We start from the raw sequence: 13,530 nt of genomic DNA, 5'->3' as shown, positions 1-13,530 counted from the left end.
GGGGACACAGCTGGTGGGATGTGGCCGAGGGACATGGCTGAGGACGAAGCTAGGAGGCTGGAGGGCAATGGCTGAGGAGAAGCCATGAAGGGCGATGGCTGCTGAGGGGAAGCAGTGAGGGGAGGTGGAGGCGAGGATGGCTGGGGAAGAGCCTGAGGGGATGCGGTGAGGGAACGCGGGGCTGAGGGCAGACGGGGCTGCCTGGCACTGACAGGGAGGCTCTGGGTGCTGGCGGGGGTGAGGGCACCTTTGCACCATTGCTTTGGTGTTGGTGCCATCTCGGGGGGTGGTAGGAGCAGGTCCCCTCCCAGGCAGGGGTGAGAAACCCACACGTACAGTGCTGAAATGACAAGGGGCACATTTCGGTTCTTGGCAGCAAAGTTTTCTCACCACACTTTTGGGGACCAAGGTGGTTGCTGACAGACAGCGAAGTTTGAGGGTGGATGAAGGCTGAATAAAGATGAAGGAGGTCCCATGGAAGTGGGAAGGAGCTACATTTGGCCGGACAGCGGATGTCCTGGGAGCACAAATGTGTATAATGTACATGGAGACTGTTTGAGGTGGTGAGGCAGCTGGAAGGAGGTTTTTGCTCCAAAACATAATGTCCAGGGCAGGTGGAGCATTCACCCACCCGCCTGAGTGTCTGAACGACAGACATCACTGGTGCTCTCGCTTAGATTCTACCACGGCCCTTCTGGTCCAGAACTACGTCTGTCTGTGCCTGCAGGACAGGAGAAAGACGGGAGAACAAGTTGTAGTGATGAAACGTACAGATAGCAGGATGGCAAGTGATGAAAGAACAGGCTTTTTACGGCAGGCGTAGTTGTAGCGCACACGGCTGAAACTTCTTAGGGAGCAGATCAGTGAAAGGTGAGACCACTAAATATTGGTACAGTGACAACAACCGTGCAGGAGGAATGTTCAGCCCCATGCTTCATGGCTTAAACCATTGCAACCTATTACGTGAGGGAGGGGAGGTTGTCCCTGTCTGTTGACAGCAAAGTTTGTGCCTGTGCCCCTGGGGTGTATGTGTCACTCGTCTGACCAGGGGGAGCTACTAAATCTCATGGGAGTATGCGACACACTGGCCTGCTAGATAAGAAAATCAAAGTGTGGTGACTAAATTAAACCCAAACTAGGTGTGTCTCTTAGGTCTGGTCACTCGCGGGAGGGAACACCCTTTGCATCAGGCTGTGGGAAGGGGCACGCCCCATCCATGTGCAGGTAAGGCTGCAGCTTCTGCCTGCCCTTCTCCTGCCAAATCCGAGAACTGGGTGCTTTCCAGGGCCCCGCTTGCAAGGGCAAGATAGGGGGAAATCCCATGTCCTGATGAAAGGCATATATATAACAACTGCTTGCACCATGTGCTATTTTTAAGTTCTGTGATAAAATAGCTTCTTAATAGCTTGCTTTGGGAGGACCAGGTGACGGTTTGAATTTCAGGGCTGTCTCAGCCTATCCAGGACTTCAGATCAACGTAGGCTTTAAAGATTCCTCTCTCCTCTGTGGTAAATCCACCTCTGTTCCCTGGAGCCTTTCTGCTAGGTGCTGTCAGAGGCAGGGTAGACCCTCGTCCTGGTGCAGAACAGTAATTCCCGTGCCTGGGAGCAGACTCTGTAACACAACAAAAAGTAGTGGGTTACATCAGTGACATGTTAGGGAGCATAACTGACCACCAGGGTGACCTTTTGGCTCTGAAAAGAACTTCTGGTTGCTCACCAAGCCCTGAATTTATTCCCCAAAAGGAAGATGTCAGAGTCCAACGCCTAGACTTCAATGCACACTGGTCACATGAGAGACCGACCATTGGTCTTGTAAGGAGACAGAAGTTTCCAGACTTTACTGTGTCAAGCAACAGCTTTGATAACACCCTATTCCCGGCCAAGCACACCTAACCATCATAAATCAGGGCAGGTGGCAGCCCTTGGCTTTTGTTAATGATAGGTGTGTCCATTCTGAACTGTATGTTACAGCAGGCCACTGCCCACCATCATCCAAACATCCCTATTGCATTGCACATGGAATTTGTGAAATGTCAGCTTGTAAACTGGGCTACCGCCAGCCCCAAAGCAGTGCCTTTTCTCCTCCTACAAACTAAATCTGTTTCTATGGCACGAAGCACCACTGTCCAGACAGCTCTTTCCCATCACTGCTCTTTCCTATGCGTCGCTAGCTGAGAACAGATTCTTCTGCTTGCCTCATCCCCTTCCACAGCTTCTTCTTTGTTCTGCACAACACGCTCCTTGGACACCTTAAGCTGCTTTGGTTTTTTGTCTTATTAGGCATAGCTTCTCCTTACACTGAGAATTGGGCTTCCTGATTTCCTTAGATCCTGTCTTGCTTCAGCTGAAGCCAGTCATACTTTTATGGCTGGCATTGGAAGCAGGATGGAAGAGCATTTGACAGCTCAGCTTACACCTAAAGAGCAGAATAACTTGTTCCTGACCAGAAGGAAGAACGATAGGTAATACATCTCTCCCCCACACAGATAAATTCCTGTAACTCTTCAGAAACCATCAATGTAAAGGCGGGATGAAAGCCCAATGGGCTTGTTTCAAGGTGAACAACTGACTGACGTGTTCTCTTAGCTCTCACTTACAAGCCTAGCTTGCCCAGAAAACTGATGGCTATTTTATTAACCTACCCAAGAACTGTGCAAGTTTTGGGGGGTACTACTTAATAAGAAACCTCTCTGTTTTTGCTTAAAATCTAAAGCCTGCTTTTTTCTTTCTGGGAGCAACTTAAGGACAGACTTGATTTGTTGCTTTTCTATGTGCCTCCCCTATGCAAAACTTCAGAGCATTTCATTTATCTTTGTTTATCCCTCAGAAGAATATAACCTACTTCTCCACTTGCTTTTCCAGCTGCCTCTCCAGACTGAAGAGTCCTTTTTCAGCTGCATGTGGCCTGAAAGAGAGGGCAGCAAGAACCACTTTCCTCTTGGCACGGTGGCCAGAAGCTACAAGGTGCTGCAAGTGCATCTGTCCTTGCAGGAGGGAGGGAGATGATTTTATCTTTGTGAGGAGGCAGAGGGAGAGAAGCTCGGTAGGCAATGGCTCAGCCCTTTCATCAAGCCAGACAGTAAAAGTGGATGGGGGAAAGGGAAGGGGACCAGCTCATCTCCCCGAAGAGTCACTCCTGCCCAGCAGGGCAGGTGGAGCGGGCCAGAAGCTGGGCTGTTCTCCATGTAGGCCTGACTCGTATCTCCTGAGTCACTTGGGAGCACTGAGAGCTGGAAAGCGAGAGCTCATTTCTGGCAAAATGCGCATTCATCTCCGCTCTGATGGGAGCAGGGCAAAGTAAGGGTGCCTGGTAAAGTGGCAGGGTTTGGCTCTGCTGATTCCAGCACGCTGACAGCAAAAGTCTTGGAGAGAAAGAACTGGGCAGCTTTCTTGCCCATTTTTCAAGGGTTTGTCATTCACTCCTCAAAGCAAATGACAAGATGGCCAAAGGTGAATGCCTGACATGGGAAGTGCTCACGAGGCAGGCTGCTGGGGTTTGTCCTGACCCCGCAGGGATGCTGCTCTCGGAGCTGCTTGCTGCTGAGAGGTCCACTGTCATCTCTCTGATCTCTCACTCATTTCAAACAGGCAGCAGAGCCTTCGGAGGGGTCAGTTCCAAAAATGAGTGCTAGGCAGATGGCAGTTAGGAAGTAGTGAACCTGAACCTGTATATATATAAAGTTGGACTTGAGCTATAAAGTGCTTGAGTGGAGCAGTCAACTACTGCAACACTTAGAGCAGCACCAACAGCCTCTCATTTCCAGGAAATGGAGGTGTTTGTATGCTTTTCAAAGGGAATGCCTGAAAGCACCTTGGAGAATTTGAATACTCTTACAAAACCAGCCTGGAACTTTCACTCCCATGCCGCAGTCTTCGTTTCACATCCACTTCCCTATCATGAATCAGGATGCAAAAAGAAGCTAACTAGTCAGAGCCAGGCAGGACGCTGCTCCGGCGACAACAAAAGCGTTTGTGGGTCACTGGCAGGTAGTCGCCAGCCAGCCAGGGCTGTTTGCTCATTGAGGCTGACTCCAGCCTAATGGAAGGTATGGAATTTTGGCTGGGGATCCCTGCCGTCCCAGCGACCCGCCGAGTCTCTCTGACCGGTCACGAGATTTGCCTTGCAGCTGGCACGCCCCGTGGTCTCCTGATCTGGGCTCTACCCGTCACCGTCCCCGGTGCGTGGGGCCACAGAGGAGGAGGAGGAGGAGGGTGGCTGCGGCATGGTGCTGGGTGAGAACCACTGCTGGGGTTCTGCACCAGCTCTGACGGCCAGCCTGCATCCAAGCCCTGCTGGAGGTGACCCAGGGCACGGGGCGCTCCCCGCTTTCCCCACACAGTGCTTGGTTTCCCATGCTGGACGAGGAGAACCTGCAGACATCAGAGGACGTGGGCTTGTTGCGATGCAGGAGCTGAGACTCGCAGCGTTCTTCAGGCAGAGCCTTACCCTGCAAAGCACCGGGCAGCCTGGCCCTCTGGGGACTTAGTCCTGTTCCTCTGCACCGGAGGGGGCTTTCAGCATTGGGCTGCTCCCCTCTCTAGCCTGGGCCTCCGTAAACCGTGCCCACTTCTCCTGAAGCAGAAAAATTGAGTTTGTGCTGCAATGACAGAACGGAAATGTCCTCGGGAGGCTGTGTGTAGCCTTGAGTTACCTTTTATAAATAGGTTAGCTGCTGGAGGGCCCGTGTTTGTTTAAAGGGAAGAGACATACAGTGCATGCCCTGTATGATGTGCTCTGTCCTAAGTAATTCTGCCATTCTGTTGATTTATGTCTGGAGATTAAAGGATTTGCCTTTCAATACAATTATTCTCCTCAAACTACTAAGTGGGGGAGCGAGGGGATTTTAAGCATGTTCTCCATGGTGTGCAGCTATCCCTGGTGAAGCCACAGATGTTTTCTTCCTTGCTGTGCCGCTCACAAATTACTCCTGGTGACTTTGATTGTGCTTTGCCATCCCTCTCCTGCTTCTGGAGCACAGGACACTGGGGACAAGGCAGGGTGAGAGGTCTCTGGGCCCCAAGGAGCTTCCAGCCCGAACTAGACGTAGCATGTAACCAGGACTGACAAAAGCTGTGTGATGAGACAGAAAACAACCGTTCTGGGAAAAAAAAGAAGTCTGCAAAGAGCCCAGCTTCATGGGCCCTGCAGGTCTGCACAAAGCTTTCTGCAAGTCGGATCCCTCACCAACCAGGAGTGTCTCAGGGCCAGGGCCTTGTCTGTTGTAATTTTACCATTCTCTTCCTCCCTCATGTGCCCAGGTGCAAGATAAGGCAGGGAAAGCATCAGCGGGGAAGTTGTGTTCACGCATCTAGAGGCTGGAAGGAGCAGAGCTGGGGGTGGTGAGACGAAGGACACGGGTACCTGGAGGTACCTCGTGCCTCTTTTATGAGAGATGTGCTGCCGTCGCTTGGACAAAATGAAGGAATTGTGAAAGGCAACCAAACCTCACCTCTTTTCACATCTCCTCGTCGCTGGTAGTGCAGAAACAGAGCAGTCAGTTTGCCAGACCATAGTAGGGGCGATCTCCTCACGTTGAACCTCATCCTGCACTCTTGTTGCTGGTCTCTGAAAGCTCTGGGACACGGGATTTAATAACTTTTCCATACCACTCATTATGACTATCCTAGACTTCTTGGGACCCAACGGTCCACTCCCTTTCTGAGCTGTAATAAGCCAGTGGCAACGCTTTCTTGTGGCAACAGGTTCCCGGGTGTAATGGCACATGAGCAAATTAATGGGTTGGCATGTGCTGTTTTCTAATTCCTTTGTTTTTGTGCTACAACAAAAAAGAAATGGAAAGCTGCTCCCGCTGCACCTTCTGCAGGCTATTCAGTATTTTCTCTGCTTCCATCACATAATTTCTGACTTTCCTTTTATCTGAGGAAAGAGTGGCCAATCCCTCAAATCTCTCATTGGGTGCTCTTCTCTCTTCCATGGCTGCCTGCCCTACTTTTGGTGAACTCTCTTGACTTCTTCACCTTCCTTGCTATCGTGGGAAGTGACAGCGCTACGGGTGTTGTTTTTGGCAAGGCTTTACATCTCCTACATCACTCACCTGTGTTCCAGTACTTTCATTGTACTTCTTCATATTTCTATTAAATCTCTAACATTTTGTTGTTCCTTTTATTTTTTTTTTTCAGAGTAGACAGGAGTCGGGACAGCGACAGTAATGCCCAGGTTCCCTTTCTGAGATGACACAGACACTTCAGAAACCTGACTCCCGTGAAATTCCCCTTGGCTCATGGAAATGGCTGAGAGCACTTTGGCTGTCTGAAGAATTCCCAGGTCATTTTCTGTTGTTTGTTTTCCATTTGGGCAGCTAGCCCATTTGCATGAAGCCTATGAAGGACATGTGGGATGGAAAGACCGTATGCGTGATGCTCATCCACTGCTGTGCAGCCACTGCTGGTCCCATTTTGCACACTCATCAGTTCAGACATGCAAATAAAGGGTGTGTAGCTTTCATTTAGATGCTTTAGTTTTAAATATGAGCCACGCATGAAAATTGCATGAAAAACATCTTTTCAGGCTAGAAGCAAGCCCTGTGTGTGGATTAAAGGCAGTGCCGCATTAGCAGCAAGGCCAGAGCTCAGCCCTTCTTGATCAAAAGCTTCTTTCCCCTGCAGCACGGGCTAATGGAGGTAGCAACACAGCCCCTGCGTCAACCACGAATTATTCAGATGCAGCACAGCAGAAGGCAGAGATCCTGATACGCACAGGGGCCAGCTCTGCAGCATCACGTGAGAGTCGTGCAGGCTTGGTAAGTCCATGGTGGTTCCTGCAAGCCCCTCAGCACCCACCAGGCGTGGCACTGGGCAGGCAGTAACGGCAATTTGCCGCCACCAGCTAGCAAAGCCTGCCCAGCTCAGCAGCAGCAGAGCACCGGGCTGCAGAAGATGGACCTTCCGAAGCATTCAAATGCATTGCCTCACCAAGACGAGTTTTTCAGGCTTGCAATTGGAGAGGTTTTCTGAATCTGCTCCCGAACCCTGGCTGCCAAAACAGAGTGGAATATACGAGCCGGAGAAATTCAGCAAAGCCCCGAGGCCGGGGTTGGAGAGGTGATCTCTGAGGAATTATCTCACATCCAAAATTGCAGTAGGGAAAAAAAAAAAAAAAAAAAAGGAAGGCGCTGGCTGGGGCGAGGGCGTAACTGCTAGGAACTGGCCCAAAGGAGAAAAGTGAAAGCACATCAGCGTGCTGCGTGACATGCCGCCGCAGAGAGCTGCTCGCATTATATATGAAACAGAGGGTGGATGACATTAAAATTAAAAGTTGCTTGAGAATGCTGAAGGATGAAACCCAATCTGTCATATAAAAGTTTAATTGCATTGTTGTTAAACCCAAGGTTTCTGGAAGAGACAAAGTAAACACAGTTTCTAGAAGACTCTTTCTTCTCTTGGGACTTTATAACAGACCTGGAGACCCGATTGTGAAATTTCATCATTGCCAGTAGGAAAAGAAAATCCAGACAATATCCAAAGCTCATGCTCAGAGGCCACAAATGGCTATATATTTCTTTCCACATATTTTTCTGCTCTCACTGTAAAAAGAAATGAGAGCTGGGGGAAATGACAGCAGCTCTCATTACTATGGGTGAGAGTTCCCATTTAAATTCTTATTCATCTTCCAAAAATGCAAGACTTTAAGCGAGGGGGGGGATGCACTCCAGTTGCTTGGAATAGAAATCCAAATCGTTCATACAAAGCATGGAAAATAATGATAATCCGATGAAAAAAATCTTGGCAAGCCGTGAAATTCAGAAAAGGAAGGAGGGGAGAGGGAGGACAGAAGACTGTAGAAAGCCTGGCCTTGGCAGAAGTGCAGCAAGAAGGCTGGGAGCCCCCGAGCGTTTCGGGGCCATGGGGTAAACCGCGTCCTGCGGGGAGCAGGCGGGCGTTCAGGGCTCAGCAAAGGCAAGCTGATGGGGACTGAGTTAAGTATTCTTTTGGTGTTTAATTTTTGCAGTCAAGAGGAATTATCGCGGAAAACAGCATGGCAGTTGACAGGCAGAGAATTAAGGAACATTTGGGCACACCTGTGTGTGTTGAACATAATAGGAAATACGGGGAGCGTTCACCAGACAAGGATCCAGGCAGCCAGGTAGCTCAACTCAACTGTTTTCAAGGTGTTTATAAGCTAAATGAATCCCTGCTAGCAGCACTTAGCTGCGAAGTAGTATCTCTGTCAAAGATTGCCTTTAAAGGGAATAAACCAAATTCTGAAGGAACCAAAGCCCCCCCCCATCTAACCTGCTCCCAGCTTACTTTATTTGAAGGTTTGCAGCAGCTGGGAAAATTGTGGGCATGAAATGCCACAAAATAAGTGATAAAGAAACAGGAGATAAAAAATAAGTGATAAAGACTTCTTTAAATAAAAGTCTTCAGTGCCAGCATTAGTCAGTAAACAGAGAATCTTACAGATAGAGAGAGCTTGGGAAAAGATGAATCCCAGAGAATGAGCTAAAAAGCTTACAAGAGAGTCAAGACATCAGCAAGTTGTGTTGCAATTAACTAATTTAAGAGCATAGTTGAATATGGTGGTGACAGATGCCAGCAAGCAAACCTTCAGGAACACAAGGACACCATGTGAAAATGAAGCTATTGGCTTGGAAGTTTGAAATGACTCAAGAATCCTTTCCAAAATTAAAAACAATCCCAAAAGGTCATTTCACAACATAATGAAATATGTGCTACTGTTGCTGCTTAATATAAAACCCTGCGGGCCTCCAGCAGCCCGAGTTCTGAAGTTCTTCGGGTAGATCTGTGAGCAGCAGGCTGGCTGGAGATAGGATTGACTAAACCTGAAAGTGGAGATAAGGAAGTCGCAGGCAAGAGGCAAGAAGGACCTGAAAAGCTGTGGGGCCAGGCAGCACCCAGGCGAACGGCACACGCGGCATTGAAGGCGTTGTGAGCACACCCCTGAGGGGTGCCCTTCAGGACATCCCTTTCGAGGAGGAACGTCCACAGCCCATGAAAGAAGCTCCTGTTGTTGTTCTCCTGGTAGGAAGGGCCTTTGCTGGGTGCAGTTCTTAGAGGCCCGTGTGGTTACTACATCGCCGATTAAAGATTTTTAGCAAAATCTTTCACTGCCAGGCAGTGAACTGGTTGTGGATTATGAAACCCCCAAATGAAACTGGATGAAGCGAGGACAATGTTCAGCTCCTGCTAGCAGAGCACTTGGAAATCGCCGTGGCGCTTGCTTTAGCCAGCAGAAAAACCTTTTATTTTTAGCTGTATGAATCTCTCATTGTAGAGAGAGTTTGGGAAAGGGAGCGCTCCGTTTGAAGTCGTGTCCCATGTGGACATCCCTCCCATACTCTGTTAACGCACAGCGTCAGCCCCAGAGCAGTTTGAAAGTCAATGGAGCAGTTCTGTCTGAGAACAGCCTCCGATGCCTATTGTCTCCTTTACTTGGCCGTGGAGCCTTTGGAAGAGAGCACAAGGGATAATCAGTTTGTCATAACGTCGGGAAGGCACACATCGCTTCACATGCTGACAGAATAGTGCTGGTTGTAACCAGACCAAACATTGCCCTAAAATTAGTACCCGAGTAAATCCGTTGCTTTGGGAAAGCATCTGCCTTCAAATTAAATGAATCCAGACCTGAATGTGAGCGACGTTTTTGCTGAACTTGAGCTGTCACCCTACCAGAGCACCATTAAGTATTAGTCTGCAACAAATTCCTCAGGAAACCTGAGAAGTAAAATGTCAAGCCATTGAGCAGAGCCAAACGACTTAACAAATTGCTGTCTCAGCAAATGGAAGCAGATTTGGAGCATGGGGGGAATATGCGATTTCTTGGTTGGGAAGATGAGCCACAGTCATAATGAATATTTTGCCAAGCCTATATCTGGTTTCAAAATCTTCCCACAGTCATCCCAAATAAGCATTGGTGAGAATGCAATGTTATTAGAAAGGGGACGGAATAAGAACAGCCTGAGAAGTAATGAATGGATGTAGGCTGGTAACAGAGGCTTGGTAAAACAGGGGGCACTAGCTCGGAGTTGCAAAATGAGCGCCCGTCTCTTGCAAAAGCAGGCACAGGGAAGGCGGGCGGAACGCAGAGCCCTGCAGCCTGGTGACACAGCTCCAGTCCACGGCCACGAGTGTGAAGTCTGCTCTGTCCAGTGTGCACGCGGTGAAGCAGGATATGGAACTGTGGAGGAGAAGCAAAGGGCCCGACCAGAGAGGTGCTGGACCCGGCCATGCGATGGGACCACGGCTGTGGGCTCAAGGTGGGAGGGGACAGAGGAGCTGCAGTGCTCCTGATTTCCCTTTAATGGGGAAAAAGCTGGGACCAGAATTATTGCTGGGACTGTAAAACGTCGCGGTGTTGATTAAAGAAAATAATCACTTCCTCCAAGAACGACTCCGTGTGTTTCGGCAGAGGTTACTCACCTTTTCTTTGTCTGCGACAGCAGCCACTTGGCATCGCTCTTCCCCACCCGTTTTAAACCTTAACCATGGAACAGGAGATTTAAGCACTGGGCAAGCAAAGGAATACTTAAAGTTGGCCAGCTGGTCACACAAGAAACTTTTCTGACCTATTTAGAACCTGAGACAAATGCTGCTAGTCTTCTAGTGAAGCTGGCAGGGCCGTGCTCCGGCACTGAGCACTGCCGGGCCCGTGCGGTGCCGGGAAGAAGGGCTGGGGGCACCCAGGGGACCCCAAACACCTGGGCCCCGGCTGCTGCCCGGGGAGGAAACCTGGGAGCAGGATGTATCTTTGTGTACCGAGCTTAAGGCTGTGTCTCGAGTTGCCCATGCGCTGCGTTCGTCTGGGAAAGGAGCAGCAGCAGCTCCTTTTGGCAGCGCGATGGAAGAGCGTCGATCTGAGTGCTGTTTCCAAGGTGAAGGGTTAGATTAAAAGATAGGTTGGAACAAATCTTGGAGAGATTGTGATGAAAGCGAAGCTTCGTGTTTGTACGGTAAACACGCCCAGTTATTAAAGAGCATTAGGATGCGATTTGTAACCAAATATTACAAATACGGGTATTTATTACCAAGCGATCCCGCGGTAATCCCTAGGGGCTTCCCAGCCAGAGCGCTCAGGCACAAGGAACAGAGAGATAATCTCTGCTCTAGCAGTTGACTACAGACAGCCTCTTGTTCAGAGAGGAAAACCAGGCCAAAACTGGAGGAGCAGCTCAAAAAAAAAAAGGAAGTCTATTGTTAGGAAAGGCTGGCGTATGGACGCCCTGCTGCACAGAGCCGAGAAGTGCACGAGTGGGGTGCGTGGCTGAATTGTTGCCATTTATTTATCGCTGAAAATACATTTAGCTGAAAACAATCAGCATATTTTTAAACGCTAATGTTTGGTTAGAAATATCTGCTTTTCTGCCAGGACAGCTGAGGGGAGCTTAATGAAACAGCAGAAATTGCATCCTGATGTTGTGCGGAGGCAGCCTGCAGAAGGGAGCAGCGATTGCGTCTGTTTCTCATATTTACAGGCCGTTAATTTTAAAGCAATTAAAATTGCTACACAAAGAGACAGCATAAAAGTGCTATTTTATACACGCACGTACGTGTAACAGGAGAGGGTCGCCACCAGTGGTTCCTCACCAGGCGCCCGTGTCAATGCGCATCTGGGTCCTGCAGCCCCACGGGTGCCCGTGGCAGGTCCCGCTCCCCGGTGGCACGGGGATGGGTGATTTGGGGCAGCACGCCCCAAAGCCAGGCTTGGGGTTGGTGCAGCCCATAAATAACGTGCAGGAGGATGAGTGCTGCCGTCTGGATGTTGGATCCTTGCTGGGAGGAAAAGGTCCCCGGGCATCGGTGGCGGCCGGGTGAGAACGTGGTGAGGCTCCGTGTCCCCCAGGCTGCTGCCGGTGTTACGTCCTGAAGGGCCCCGTGTGCAGCTGAGCCATGAAGAGCTGAAGCATTTTGTGCTTTTGAGCTGGGGCAGCTTCTCCCCCGTGGGCTGATTAAAATGTCCTGCAGTGGATGCTGCGAGCAACCTGACACCGTGACTCAGCTGAAAGCAGGCCCCGGCTGGGCCCGGAGCGCACGGCGCTCGCGGTGGCAGAGACGGCCCGATTGCACGGGGCCCCGCAGGAAACTATGGCAAAGACCAGCTCTGTTTGGAAATCACGGAGTTATTTATGAGGGGGTGGGTGCCCACGTGCTTTTGTCAATAGCGACATCAGTCTAGGGAAAGAAACATCTATTTTAGCTGCCGGGTGGGGAGGGAGGAGAGATCGCCTGGCTTTTTGGGCAGGGATCTCCACGTCTACTCCAGGAGGAAAAGCAAGAGTCCGCCTCCAGGTTGCTGCAAAGTCACAGAATCGTTTAAGGTGGAAAAGACCTCTAAGATCATTGAGTACAACCGTAGGTCGTCAAGTCCCTGCTGTGTTCGGCCATGCTCAGAATCCGGCCGTGCTCTGAACAGCACCAGGTCCCTGCTGGACCCGGAGCAGAGGCCGGGCTGGTGGCCAGGTGCTCCGTCGGGCAGAAGGAACTCCAGCTGGGTGCGTGGAGGTGAATGAAACGCAGATGAGAAGGTGACCGGGAGCCTGAGCTCGACGCCTCACCTCACCCCGGGGTGCACCCGGACTGGGGTACGGCGATGGCCAGGGTGTGTGGCGGCAGAACCGCACGGAGCCCACGTGTGGTCCCGGCACGCCTCACCGCGGTCACTGGAGCTCTGAAGGGCCCCAGCGCCTCGCTGCCCCTTCCCACATCCCCACCACGGGCACTGCCAACCTCCGTGTGCGGGACCAGGCCCCGGGTGCCAGCAGCTGCCCGGTGCTGAGCAGCGTGCAGCCACAGCGCGAGGCCCGTCCGCGACTCGCCGCCTCCAGCGCAGCCTCCGCAGGCGACAGCTTTGAAGCCCGTCCACAACGCGGGAACAACAAGCGTGGCTTTGTCCCCGCTCCGAACGTCCCTGCTCCCGCTGCCAGCTCTGGGGGCAGAGGCGGTCCCCCTAGCCCACGGACACACGTCCGCTCTGCAAACAGCGGCGTGGTTTCAGAGATCGCCCTGCTCCTGCCGCCCCCTCTGCGAGCTGCTGCTGCCGCTCCTGCACCCGGAGCCCCCCTTCGAGGCTTCAGACCCGGGGTGGGGCTGGTCGGCGGCACAGAACGGGTTGAAATGACAGACGTGACTTTGTCTGCTGTGAGTTCGGGGTGAAATCCCCTTGGAGCAGGCTCGCTGCCCCCAGGACAGGGGCTGGCTGCTGTTGTGGCTCCAGGAACCAGCTCGCGAGGGTCCCCACGGCGCCGCAGCCTGCCCAGAGCCCAGCTGTGAGCAGGGAGCCGGGGCCCAGCCCCAGCAGACATCTGCACACAGCCGGGCTGTGTGTGTGTGTGCACGTACCGCCCGCAGCACGACCCAGCCGAGAGCTCCAGCAGTGCTGCTGCTGCTAATCAGCGTGACTCCGGGCGGTCGCTTAATCAGCTGGGGCACGAAATGACGGCTCTGCCCCATAACCTCACCTGCCCGGCCGAGGGAGGAGCGGGTCCTGCTGGTTCCCAGGAGATGGAGGTGAGCAGAGCCGCCGAGGGCAGGAGGCGAGGCAGGAGAAGGG

General features: G+C 51.6%; 1 long non-coding RNA gene across 2 annotated transcripts; it reads left to right on the top strand.

Moving 5' to 3' along the window:
* The first annotated feature begins 352 nt into the window (after positions 1-352).
* LOC118163231 lies at positions 353-6,652 on the top strand. Of its 2 annotated transcripts, none has more exons than XR_004748931.1 (3): positions 353-614; positions 728-870; positions 6,144-6,652. It is a non-coding gene; the product is annotated as an uncharacterized LOC118163231 (long non-coding RNA). The 2 variants fall into 2 exon arrangements; XR_004748930.1 differs by lacking the exon at positions 6,144-6,652 and adding an exon at positions 2,865-3,675.
* The last annotated feature ends 6,878 nt before the right edge of the window (positions 6,653-13,530 follow it).

Source organism: Oxyura jamaicensis, chromosome 2, assembly GCF_011077185.1.
Source record: "Oxyura jamaicensis isolate SHBP4307 breed ruddy duck chromosome 2, BPBGC_Ojam_1.0, whole genome shotgun sequence".
Classification (NCBI taxonomy): domain Eukaryota; kingdom Metazoa; phylum Chordata; class Aves; order Anseriformes; family Anatidae; genus Oxyura; species Oxyura jamaicensis.
The sequence above is the reverse complement of the archived record's forward strand: the minus strand, read 5'-3'. Positions and strand labels throughout refer to the sequence as shown.